This window comes from Orbicella franksi, chromosome 15 (assembly GCF_964199315.1).
Source record: "Orbicella franksi chromosome 15, jaOrbFran1.1, whole genome shotgun sequence".
Taxonomy (NCBI): Eukaryota; Metazoa; Cnidaria; class Anthozoa; order Scleractinia; family Merulinidae; genus Orbicella; species Orbicella franksi.
In genome coordinates, this window is record NC_138159.1 from 5168059 (window position 1) to 5181579 (window position 13521).

General features: G+C 39.3%; 1 pseudogene; it reads right to left on the reverse strand.

Annotated features, from left to right (window-relative positions):
- Window positions 1-843: 843 nt before the first annotated feature.
- LOC145469828 (uncharacterized) lies at window positions 844-6330 on the reverse strand (annotated as a pseudogene).
- Between the last annotated feature and the right edge of the window lie 7191 nt (window positions 6331-13521).

Below are 13521 nucleotides of genomic sequence, written 5' to 3' on the forward strand. Positions count from 1 at the left end.
CTGGAAGGAAATTCGGCAAGATCGTTTCAAAATGTTTTTGACAAGTCCGCAAGGGTCTTAAGTCTTGTATTTCCAAGAAATTGAATTTTTCATGAAAATCGCCATATTTTAGGGTACCATACCACCTTAAGCCAGTTTCCTTTTACAAATTACCAGTGATTACCACTTTTTATTTCATGGCTAGCGTGGAATTCAGTGTGGTAAAGCCATGGATAAAATTCATACCGCCATGGAAGTGGTACGGGGTGCTTACCATTTGTCAGAATAAACCGGTTGGGATGACCGTTGTATAATGGTAAGGGTTTTTCCAAAATCAGCAAACCAACCGAACGAGATGGCGCTTACCATTTGCAATTCGATTTCTCGTAATTGTTTTCGGCTGATGAGAGACTGGAAACTGGAAAATTTACCAAATGGTAAGGAAATTTCCGCCGTTCCGTTCCAAACGGAAAAAGAGGACTACCTCTGGAGGTAGCCTACAATTTCCGAGCGGATTTTCAGTAAATTACTGTTCCATTTGACTTTCAACCGAAATTTCCGGATTTTTTTGCTAAATGGTAAGCACCTACGATATCATTTCCTGGGAAATGATACGATATCACTTCCCGGCTTGTATTATCCAATCATATATCTCTTTTTAAATGTCCAAGACCAATCGGGTTACTCGTTATATTTTAGCTGACTCCAGCGTTGACGTGAGCATTCGTGAAAGAAATGGCGGCTTTGGCGAACTTTTTTTTCTCTAGTTTCTAAAGATGATAGTGCTTGACATTGCCCGTTTTATTGAAGAATCCAAGAATAAATGCGATAAAGTTGAGAGTAAACTCTTACTATTTCGGAGGCTGTTTGAGCAAAAGAAAATGATTAAACTAAGCTCGAAGACTCGCTCGTTCGCGATATGGTATTAATAGTAAATACTCGTTAATAAAACCGATATTAGACTCTCAACATGTAGTAACTGCTATATTTAAGACGATTATGCCAAACGAGAGCATAACATACAACTAAACATACTGAAAAGCAAAGTGATATTCCGAATTTAGGAAGGTCCACTTTCTTGTTTAAAATGGCTTGGTTACTTCGAGACAAAGTCAGTGAGGGCGTCCTATTTGTCTTCTAGCAGTTGTTGGATCACTCAACTCCAGAGCTACGATCATGTGGCCAAACGAAACTGAAGGATTGGCAAACAGACAGTCAATGAGTCAAATTGTCAGCCATCTCAGCAAACTTTGTTTTCTCTGTCAGAAACCGCAACTAATCGGTCAAAAGGAACTACAGTTCTACTAGACTTTTGGCCAAGGTAAATAAAATAATTGTGCGTCTAATACACTGAACTAGTAACAAATGACCTTGTTTAGTTAAATCCCTATATCAAGGCTTGTAGCAACAAGATTAAAGCGATCTATATTGATTGGCAGCGATCACCTGATGCAAAAGGTAAACAGTGACAAATATTTGTTGTATTAGAGTAAGTATCTAGGGCCTATTTTGAAGATAACACAGTTAGTCGGATATTAAAAACATGATTGAATTTGGTCCAGCAGTAGATTACCCGCAGAAATCAAAGGGCAACTTAAATGCAAAATTTTCCACTCCAAACCTAACTTCTCGAAATAATGTTATATAGTCGAGCCACTTATAAGGGCACACACTTGGACACAGAAATTGCCTCTGTAGCAGAGGTATGGAAAATTAAAAATGTAGTTTCAGAGCTCTATTTGACTAGAACACTAAACAAATGTCCTCTTATGAGTGTCCCCAGGAAAGTCTCTCGGAGTTAGTCGAGCCTTGACCATATTCTCACACTAAGCTCAATCTACATCTACCTCAGGTATCGTGATGTAATCGAGTTTACGTTTCATTATTTCTTTAGAATGCAAAATTAATTGGCTAACATAGTCAACAACAGCGCCTATAATGTAATTCTCGGGGACCAAGGAGAGGAGCAATTCGAGACGCTGTTTTAAGAGAGCAAGCCCTTTGTCACTACCCTCTCTCTCTGTAGCATCAGCAACGTCTTTGAAGAAACCTGAGGCGATGAACTCATAAGACACTGCCTTGTGAATAATTGGTAACGTTGAGTTGTTTTCGTCAGTATAACAATCAACAAGATCTTCTAACCATCCGAAAGCAACTTGACACAGAGAAATCTGCTCGACCTTTTCTTCCGACAGCTCCTTGTTCTCAGACTCGCATTTCTTTTTCTTCTCGCAGGTTCTGATATAGAATTTACGAGCTAACATGTTTAGTTCCCCTTCAAGAGTATTCAGTAACTTCTCAAAGAAAGCTTCCAAGCCATTCCATATTTGTTTCAACCTTCTGTAGGCATCTTCATCAAGCTCTGTAGTGTTGAGGTCAGTTAGCTGATTCCAAAACCAGCCAAACTTGCGAGACTGAGGAACGTTGTGGACGTTCACAAACATTTTGTTCCAGACAGCAGTAGGGTTTTTTCCAGCACGGATGCCTGAGATCATGTAATCCATCAAATCAGTCATTTGGAAAACTCTGATTTGTTGTTTTCTCTTTCTGGCGTCTCTGGTGTGTACGCCAATTCCAAACCCTTCATCTGATTTAACAAGTCTTCAAGGACGCCTTGGCGCAGTTTGTTCTCGTGATCAGCCACTGTTAGTAGATTTTGTCTTGGTATGAAGAAGTTCGGAACCTTTTCCTTCTTCGCTCCTTCCAAAGCCAACTCTAAAGCTTGAATTATTCTTTGCGCCCGACAATCTTTTTCCCAGGGATAGCGGTCAGTTCTGAACAGCTCAGAAAAAAGGACGGTTTTGAACATATAAGATGGAACCAAAGATGAATCCCATCCCAGCATCTTCGATATCTCATCTCTCACGACTTTCAGGACTCGGTAGCATGTTTTGAAACCTTCCGGGGAAGAGGCCAGAATTTCTTTTTCTACCATGGAAAACGAGATGCGCCAGCTGTCAAATCCAGCGGGAACAACATGGAATCCACACCTCTGAAGAACTGGTTGTATTTCTTGTGAAAGCTTTGTCAACTCAACGGGTAGCTTGGATTCTTGGTAATCCAAAGTCAGTGTCAAATCCACGCTTATAGCCAGATTTCTGTAACTATTGCCGCCTTGCCAATAGATTGTAAGTGTTGTAGCCGGGCCGTGTGATTCCGAGTACATCAGGCCAGAAGACCTTTCTTGCCCATCGATATTTCCTAGTATATCAGAATACACAGGCCACCATGTTTCATTAAACACGCGTTGCCCTACTCGTTGGATGACTAGTCCTTCAGGTAGTCCGGCGTCACTAAGAGATGCATTGACCAGTTTCTTGAAGAAATGGGAGAGCATATGTGGGTTCAAGAAGCCCTCGTCATCTCTGAATTCTTCCCACTCTTCTTCATCAAGGAATAATTTGACGTAGCCTTCGCCTTTGTCACATGGACGAAATAATGGTTTGTCGGTGAGTAAGTCAATTCTTATCATGAAGTCGAATTTATCTGGCTGGCAAACCTTCGCTCCTTCGTAAACACTCCCACTCTTAACCCTTTGAAAGCTTCTTTTTACTAAAAGGAGAGATTTTTCGAGGAATAGGTGCAAAATTGAGCAAAATTTCAATTCCGGACATGCGCATAAGCCAAAATTTGGACTTTTGTTTTGTTTGTTTATTTGTGTTTTTTTGCCATTAACCGTTCTCAATTTTATTTGCTGCCCCTTTCCTTTCTGTTTTTCTCGGCCCTTTTACACTGGCTACCTTTTGCATTGTATGTCCTTTCTGGCTACCGTGAAAAGTTGGATGTTAATTACGGGCGAAGCCTAGAAATGGACCTTGATCAATCTTAGGCGTAGTGGACCATTTTACCACCCTGTTTGCACCAAAACTGATAACGTTTTTCGATTTGCGACGTCGGAATATCGTCGATATCTAAACCTGACCATTTTGCGGAAAGGCCTAGCCTAGTACTACAATCTGCTTATCAAGAATAGCTGATGACATTTAAATTGATGACGTCACAAGTGGTACAAATGGCACGACCATTAATTACGCATATATATGCGTAGTTGGTATTCAAAGGGTTAATAAGAGTGCTCTGAAATCGCTTGTCCCGCTTTTCCACCTCTGCTAGAATGTTGGTCACGAATTGCTCGAGTTTCTCTCGAATCAATTCGGCCTCACTTTCGTCTTTGAAACCTTGCTTTTTCCTCAAAACGTTCCACAATTTCAGCCATGACGATGTAGGTTGACTACTACAATTGACTTTGCCAAAAACTGGCTTTGCATCACGAGAGATTCGTGAATATGGGACCGTTGTTGAGATACCTAGCATAATATGTCAACATCTTTTGTTCCTTGGAATGCAATTATCCGCAAAACACATCCTTTCTTTGTTCGAATAACACATCAAACAGGAACTGTTATTTACTGTAAGTTGATAGACATTATTTTGTTAAAAAGGGTGAAGTAACAAGGCCCTGCCACGGGTGGTTCCAGTGTCATGTCTGAATTTAAAACTGTTCCATGTCGGTGCTTTGTCTTTATTTCTCTTAATCACCGACCTGTCAGCAAGATTTTGTTTTGACATAAGTTTTCATTCTCTGTGTCCTTGAATATTTTTGGACCATGGCACATGTCCGAATTTACCCCAGTGAGACTTCATTAATTATATCAAGACCATGCCATTACCTGAACAAGTGGATGATAAGGGGCAAAGTGCAACACAGTATGGTGTATGCACCAAATTTTGCACTATCCCCCATGCTGTCATGCCTTCTATCTCCAGATGTTACCTGTACCTGACATAATCCCTTCAGTTTGACCATCGTCTTGTCTTGGTAGGACTTCCAGAACAAATGAATGGTTGGAAACAGTTTCTCCTGTAGGGGAAAACCTATATCAAACTTGTTGCCTAATTTAATCACATAAATCCCGATCAGCTTTCAGTAATCAATAGCAAAGAATCTCCCAGATGATTCCTTGGATATTTCATTTCAGAAGGGCCTGCTATTGGCAATATTAAACAGCCAGTACAAGATTATTTGCATTTAATTATTATAGTTCCACTCTGTAAAGTTCATAACTTACACGGTGCTTGAAGAATGTCTCTAGGGAGAAACAGACTACTCCCATGTGTTGGAACATCTGCAAGACCTCTGATGCAGAACTGCAAGACAGCAGTATCGACATGCACAACAGGAAATTACCAGCAGGAATCTTAGTGCCAGGCATGTTTGGTTGACTTTTCCAAACTGTGTCCTTCCGGTTGCACCTCTTGTTGGTACAGGTGGAAGTTATCACTGCCATGGTACCAACTTGCTTTATCTTAACAAGTGGATTATCAGCTTTGCAAGAGTGACAAAATTTAAATAGGAGCAGTAGCCGAGACAGGAAAACTAAGAATTTTGGCTGTGTTCGCAGGTTGTTATCTTTGATAAACACTCTGTGGAGGGATGGAATAGGGACAAAACAAACTTAATAACTTTCCAATACAGTCACTCAAATTAGATCTAATGTATTATAATTATTTTAGATGAACCTGTTATTTAACAAATAAAGAAGCCTAAGCCGTGTGTTACACTGTGATAAAACACTCCGGACATTTGAGAACACTCGAGATACGGCTCGTGTTTTCTACATTTCCCTCGCCGTGTTCTCAAATGGTCTTCGTGTTTTATCACAGTGTAATACACGGCTTAGGCTTCTTTATTTGTTAATTAAAATGCATTGGACCAGCTGGAATATTTTCAAAAAACATGTGGAAAACTTTCGTATTTTTAAAACAGAAAGACTGAAAGGGAGTTTGGCCCATGGTTATAGCACCCAGTGCAAACACTTGCGTAAATCATACGGAAGATTAGAAAGCACTAGACTATATACACGTGGTATACTATATTTTCTTTATGTTAGCCCTCGCTCGAGAATAACGCTGCATGTACACTTGCAAACTCATCTAAGTCAGCATGTAACTTCATCACGCTAGCTAATTGGCATGCATGTAGCATAAACCAGCCAATTTTAATTTCTCAAAATTCTAGTTTTGCCCCCATGGCTTTGGGAGAACAAAATAAATTTATTATTAATAATAATTCATCCTCAATCTCAATGTGACTTCTTGGGATTATTCCCCAAACCTGGCAATATAATATCCATCCACATTCAAGTGTACACATGTAGCCTGGAAGTCTACATTTTTTCTGTTGCTGGAAAGAATCAAAATAATTTCATATAGAAAGAAAGTAGACAACATGAACCAGTGTCGCCTGAAAAATTAGTGTCTTCTTCCTGCTTTAGCGTGTTAGTACATGCATAATGGCGGTTGGTCACGTCGCGAAATTTCTGACCATTTTTGCTATTCTGCTACCTTTACTAAACCAGCGTATCAATACCATAACTTCCAGAAGTAATGTAACCTGGCAGACAATATGCTGCGACGGTTTTCAGACCATTACTACGCACGTCTCCAAAGCTCTACAGTGTGACTATTACCACGAGACAACTCGGTCACGGGCGTTCAGACTGAACGGGTTAGTATGTTGTTATCACAGTATATATACTGTAACATTTTAAGCCACTAACCACGGTCGGTGCTGTATTTACTGGCCTAAAATTTACCGACAAGCAAATTAAGCTGTTAGTTATTGGCCTAAAATGTTACAGTATGTAATTAGTTATTGGCCTAAAATGTTACAGTATGTAATGAGAGTGGTTCCAAATTAAGCCGTTAGTTATTGGCCTAAAATGTTACAGTATGTAATGAGACTGCTCCCACTAATCCAATCATAGGACACGAAGCCATACCCTTTGGGGCGGCACATATCTATATAGCTTATATATAGGATTACCATCCCCGGACCTTGTTTTTGCTGTAAATTATCGGCTAAATTTGTTCCATGTAATATAGTGGGACCTTGCTTTAGCCGTAAATTAACGTCCAAATTTGTTCCATGAAATATAGGGAAATTTTTTGATTTTTTCGATTGACGAATCAATCAATTTTTTCGATTATTTTGAGTGTCCTCTATAAAGTCGTAAGGAACTTTTAAAAAAAATTCTTAGCATTACAAATGGCACCACTCTGTTGAAAATTATTTGCCAAACCAGAGTTAGTTAACTCTGGCTAAACGTAAGCGTATTTCCAGGATGTTGAATGCCAGCGATTGTTTTGTTAAAAAGCAACATCCACATTCGCGATTAACCAGTTAATAAAAACGGCTTAATTTGGAACCACTCTGATTACATACTGTAACATTTTAGGCCAATAACTAACGGCTTAATTTGGAACCACTCTAATTACCTACTGTAACATTTTGGGCCAATAACTAACCACTTAATTTGGAACCACACGTATTACATACTGTAGCATTTTAGGCTAATAACTAACGGCTTAATTTGGAACCACTCTCATTACATGCTGTAACATTTTAGGCCATTAACTAACAGCTTAATTTGGAACCACACTTATTACATACTGTAGCATTTTAGGCCAATAACTAACGGCTTAATTCGGAACCACTCTCATTACATACTGTAACATTTTAGGCCAATAACTAACGGCTTAATTTGGAACCACTCTCATTTCATACTGTAACATTTTAGGCTAATAACTGACGGCTTAATTTGGAACCACACTTATTACATACTGTAACATTTTAGGCCAATAACTAACGGTTTAATTTGGAACCACTCTCATTACATACTGTAACATTTTAGGCCAATATCTAATGGCGTATTATTAGCGTCGGTATTTTAGTGGTTGTATAAATTCGACGGTGTTAATGGCTTAAAACCTTACAGTATATATACTGTATTACTAGCATAATATGTTAAAATATGTACTGCCCACGGTCACCGTGTCAGCCATCTTGGTTCTCGGCCACGGAGAAAACACTTCCTTTCCTCTAGACTGAAATACTATCCTACCATCGAGGCTTAAGCTTTCAACTTACGAGAATTGCCACATCTGGGGATATCAACCCAAATCCTGGCCCGGAGTGCTACGCTTGCAGAAGAACCATCGCCCGAAATCACAGATTCTTCGAGTGCTGTGAATGCAAATTGCAGTGCCACATACAGTGCGCTATAAATGTAACTCCGAATCAATTCAATTAGATAAGAAACCAAAATAGGTCATGGTCATGTACTGCTTGTGTTTGGAAGATTCTTCCGTTCCATTGTAGCAGCCCTACCCTGACCGATTCTGAAGGCCAGTTAAACGAATGGAATTACAATTTACTTACGTACTTACGGCCACTACATGTACATCGAATATAGAAGAACAACAAGATCCCGTACAAGACATCGTCTCTATTCGGAAAACGTGTCTTCTATTGAATCTATTGATTCACCAAAATATTAACAGCGGCAGAACAAGTTTGAGGAATTGAAATTTGTTAATGACAAAATTAAAGCGAGCATAATCGTCTTGACTGAGACAAAGGTCGACTCCACGTATCCCGATAGCCAGTTTAGAATGCAAAATTGTCGGATGTTTCGTAATGACAGAAAGAAAGGAGGACGGGGTGTCGTTGTCCTGATGCGTCATCTAAAATTCCAGCAAGGGGGCTTAAACCGAAAGTAAATTACAAGACCATTGAACCACTAGTCCTTGAAGTAAAGCTGGAAAATTCGCTAGTGGTTTTGCTCGGCTTGTACCGACCACCGCTCCATACAAGCCCTAATTATTTCTCAGCACTGGAGGATGAATTAAGCAACCTCTTTTCATGGATCACCTCACAGAAACAAACAACCATTATCACAGGTGACATGAATTTAGACAGACTTAAACCTGAGAATAAAGGCGGAAAACTCCTAAGGGATTTAGAAGAAATACATGAACTTGAATGCCTATTGTTAAACAAGCAACGAGAATAACAAGATCATCACAAACTTTGCTAGATGTAATTCTTACTAATGAAGCCGATCTATTTACCCGTTCTGGAGTTGTCGATTTGAGGCTGAGTGATCATCATATGATTTATGGCTTCCTAACTGAAAAAGTCAAGTGACATGCCCCGAAAATAATTAAATTTAGAAACACAAAGTCGTTAAACATTGCTGATTTCCAACAAGACTTGAGAGAAACAGAATGGTTATCGGAAGACAATTCTGTTACGGCTGAAGCAAAATATTTACACTGGTGTGAATCATTTAACAAAGTAATGGACAAACTCATGCCCATTAAGTCCATGAGAGTCAGAAAGAGAGACGTACCGTTCTTGACTGCGGAATGGAAAATGGCGATTAGGATGAAATGCAGAAGTGCGAAAAGATACAACAAGAACAAAACAGAGGAGAACCGGGAAATCATGAAAGCATGGCGCAATAAGGCCACACGCCTGAGGAGGATAGCCGTTTGAGATTACTGGAGGCGAACATCTGCAGGATCAAAACGTGATCCGAAGAAATTCTACAGGACTTTCATGCCCTTTCTTTACAACAAAAAGGTCAAAGATAAAACGGAGATCACATTCAACATCCAGGGAACTCTATTACAAGATCAACGATCAGTAGCCAAGCAATTTGCCCACTATTTTGCCACTATAGGTGAAAGCAGTTTTGATAACCGCCCTGCAATCAACCTCACACCGGAAGAATGCGATAGATACCCCAAGTGTCCTCGCCATACGCAGCAGATGAAACTCTAACTCCTTTATATTCAGGAAGATCAAGAAAGAGGAATTTTTTTTAAGTCTTAAGAATTTAAATACCAACAAAGCCATTGGTTTCGACATGATACCGTCCCACGCTCGGAAAATAGCAGTACAAGAACTTGCAGGCCCACTGACAGCAATTTTTAACCAATGAATCATTGAGAAGGCATGGCCAAATATCTGGAAAAAGGGAGAATGAATCCCAGTTTTCAAGAAAGAGGACCCCCTGGAGAAGACCAGCTATAGACCCATAACTGTACTGACAGTGGTTGACAAAATGTTTCGGGCGGGGGGGGTACTCCCAGAAAAATCGGGTAGGGGTGCGCGGCCCGCTTCCCAAAACCTTTACCCTATTTATGACCAAAATCTGCGATATCCTCTACCCTATTTACACCTGACCAAAAATTCGAAACCCTATTTATGACCTAACCGTTAAATCAAAACTCTGTTTCAGACCTGCGTTATAATTAGTTCCCAAGCTCAGACCAATGTTAAATCACCGTAAACATAATTTGTGAAGGTCTTTTGTTGATTTTCTTTTCGATAATGATGAAAAAGTGGCTTCTTCTTAAAAACATACCCATATCAAGGCTAGAGTGCAAAAACCGTACCCTATTTATGACCAAAATGGCCAAAATAGGCTAAAATCGATACCCTATTTATGACCAAAACAGCTGAAAAGCCATACCCTTTGGGGTCGCACATACCTATATAGCCCATATAAGGGAGTATCCCCCCCCCGGGCAAAATGTTTGAGCAGCTTCTTAGTAAACAGATGTCAAAATATTTTGAAATAGTCTTTGACCCCTGCAAGTCAGCGTATCGTAAAATGTACATCTGTGAGACCACATTGGGTCGTTCGGTCGAAGACTGGAAACATGCAATTGACCACGGTAAATCTGTCGGCGTACTATCAACTGATATGAGCAAGGCCTCACGAGGAGCCGCAAGCAGTGAAATTTTTGTCCCGAAGATAATTGGATTTATTTTTTGATACTTATCTTGGCTACCTAATCTATAGTTATCTAATCTATAGTTATCTAATCTAACACAAATCAGATAATATTCCTAAGTCTGCATTGGTCCTTCGATTTAGCAGTAAAAGTCTTTGCCATGTGCTCTCGATAGCTCAAGTTTGAGCTAAATCGGTGATTTGAGCTGTATCACCTCCTGCCTGGTTTTCTCATGGACACACTCTTAATCTCTCTCGATTTCTATGATTTGAAATTTGATGAGACCCAAGGATGAATCGTCTATCACCCTAAACCTTCCTGTCTATTTTACTAATTATACCCGCACATTACAAACGATCTTATATGGTCCTGTGTTATTGTCTCAGTATTGAGGCACAGATTCCACACTACCAATCCGGCCAGTCATATATAATTAATTGTTGATACGACAAAGCTTTTAAAGAGACTGTAGAACTGATACCCACCACGTGAACTGCAAATAACTACCTACAAATAATGGCCTGCTCATGCGTAACACCGTCTAAATGTGTTTTGTTGCAAAGGTAATAGATATTTCCACGGAAACGATAAAAAAATGGTAATCGTAAAAAATGAATTATACTCGAGGCCGAAGCATACAGAATTTTTTTGTTCTTGTACTGGTTCTACTTCTACATACATGTACACCACAGTTTAAGGCATTGTTGTTAGCTCTTTCGTATCACAAGTGGTTCGCGTGAAATTAACAAAATATTATTTCCAACAAAACGCATTTAGACGGTGTTACGCATCAGCAGACCATTATTTGTAGGTACTTATTTGCAGTTCACGTGCTCAGTGGGCTCTCGGCCAATGAAAAGGAAGAAAAAACAGATCAAATGATAACTTGTTTTATTTTTGGTTTATCGTTATTATATTGTTATCGTTTGAAAGTATGAACATACTGGATATTCTTGAGTGCAGCTGAGGTTTTTCAGACGCCAAGTCCCTTCCAAATATAACCCCGACCATTTTTGAACCGCGGTTCTGGCAATAATAAGCCCTGCCAAAAATTAAAAACCATCCAGGAATAAACTCCCTAAAAAACATTTTGGAGTAGAAATATGATCTTGGCTTCAGAGTAATTTTCCATCGTTTCCAAAGAATATTCGCCCGGATACAAACTGAATTACTTGTCGCCGCACTGGAATTAGTCAACAAATGCAATTAAAATACAGCCAGTGAAATATTGCTGTTCCCACGGTTAACATCCCAAAGCCAAGACGATTCAAAGTCGTGTTCGTGAACATAATAAATCAATCATCCTTGCCATGTGACAAATACACGTCATCTTGCATCCCGACGGAACAGGCCACGTTTATGTTGATTTGCACGGTCCAGAATCATAACTACAAACGAGCGAATGATCGAGAAACCAAAACAGACTCATACGCACGTGGCGTACTTTGCAATGATTTCACTGGTTCTCGCCCCTGCTCATGAGGACACCAATCCGCTTGTCCCATAAAACCTCAATGCAGTCTGCATCAGAACTGCGTTCTTCTTTTCGTCGAACGCAAATAACCATGCATATCCTCAATTTTGTTTTAGTATCAGTTCTGCGCTTGAAAAGCTTTGCGATTATATATCAACCATTAAATAAATATGACTAGCCAGATTGCTTCTGTGAAATCTGTGCTTCGATGCTGGGACAATAACACAAGACAATATAAGATTGTTCTTAATGTGCGGGTTGCGTTGATGTAATCAGTAAAATAACCATGAAGAATTATTCAACACTTACATTTTCTCTCTCAGTTCCTTTAATTAAGTTGATAACTGATTCGTCCTTCGGTCTCATCAACTTTCAAATCAAAGACGTCTAGAGAGATTTAACAAAAAAAAAAATAGGCCAATTGCGAGTTACCTTGTGAAAATGAGTTTGATTTGCGTGAAAATGAACATGCAGAGGGTACATTTTGATATGAGCGGTTTCTCGCGAAGAGCGCGTTTTGACACAGATCAAGGCAACTCGGATATGGCTTATGTCATTTTTAGTGGAACGTTTCCCAAATTTCCAGTTGCTTTTCTACGTGTGCACACGCGCTTATCAGTTTGTTTGAACAATTTCCAGTTTTAAGGTCGAGTAAGTGTGAATGTGCTTTTTAAAAAAATGTCCAGTGATGTTTCTAAATCTTCCACCGAAATTCCAGAAAAACGAAAAACCCTCGCCATTCTTACAGACGATCTCCTGTGTTCGATAGCTTAGTCAATCAGGCTAGAGCAATAGTGTACGTAGGTTTCTACCATAAATTGCTTATAGTTTGAGTTAAAACAGGAAACGTGGGATGTTTTGGCTGCAAAGTACTTGGACGGACCACTACACACTTGTGTGTCAGACGGTTGGTGACGCGAAAAGTATAGCCCTTAGTGACGATGTCTATATCTCAAGGGGATGATGTTTACGCAGTCTGTGGTCTAATATCATGACGTACACTTTTTTCCTATAAGGATATATTTAATAAGAATATCGAGACTGAAATTAGCCAAATTTTAAAAATATCTTAAGAATAAACCCGAGTCTAGGCTTGAAAATAAAATACCTTTTTGCGTTGAAAATTTGTAAACACAATACAATTATGTTTTAAAGTGAACCGCATAAAATTCTTTCTTTCTCTAAACGGCAAAACAAGCTAAAAAAAAAACCACAAACTCAGCACTGGCCGTGCGTTCGATGCTAATGACATTTCTGAAAGAAGTTATTCGTGTCAATTTAGGATTATTTCCTGTAGACTGGCTCCAAAATGACTTCAACGCCATCTTTGTATTCCTTAATCTATCTGGCTAAAAATGCTCTCAATAATATTCTCAGTATAAAATGGGCAGAAAAATTGCAATATTCAGCCTGGGCCAGAAAAATGATATTGTTATAGCAAAACGAAAGGTTTATTGGCGATAATAATACCTCACAAAGTT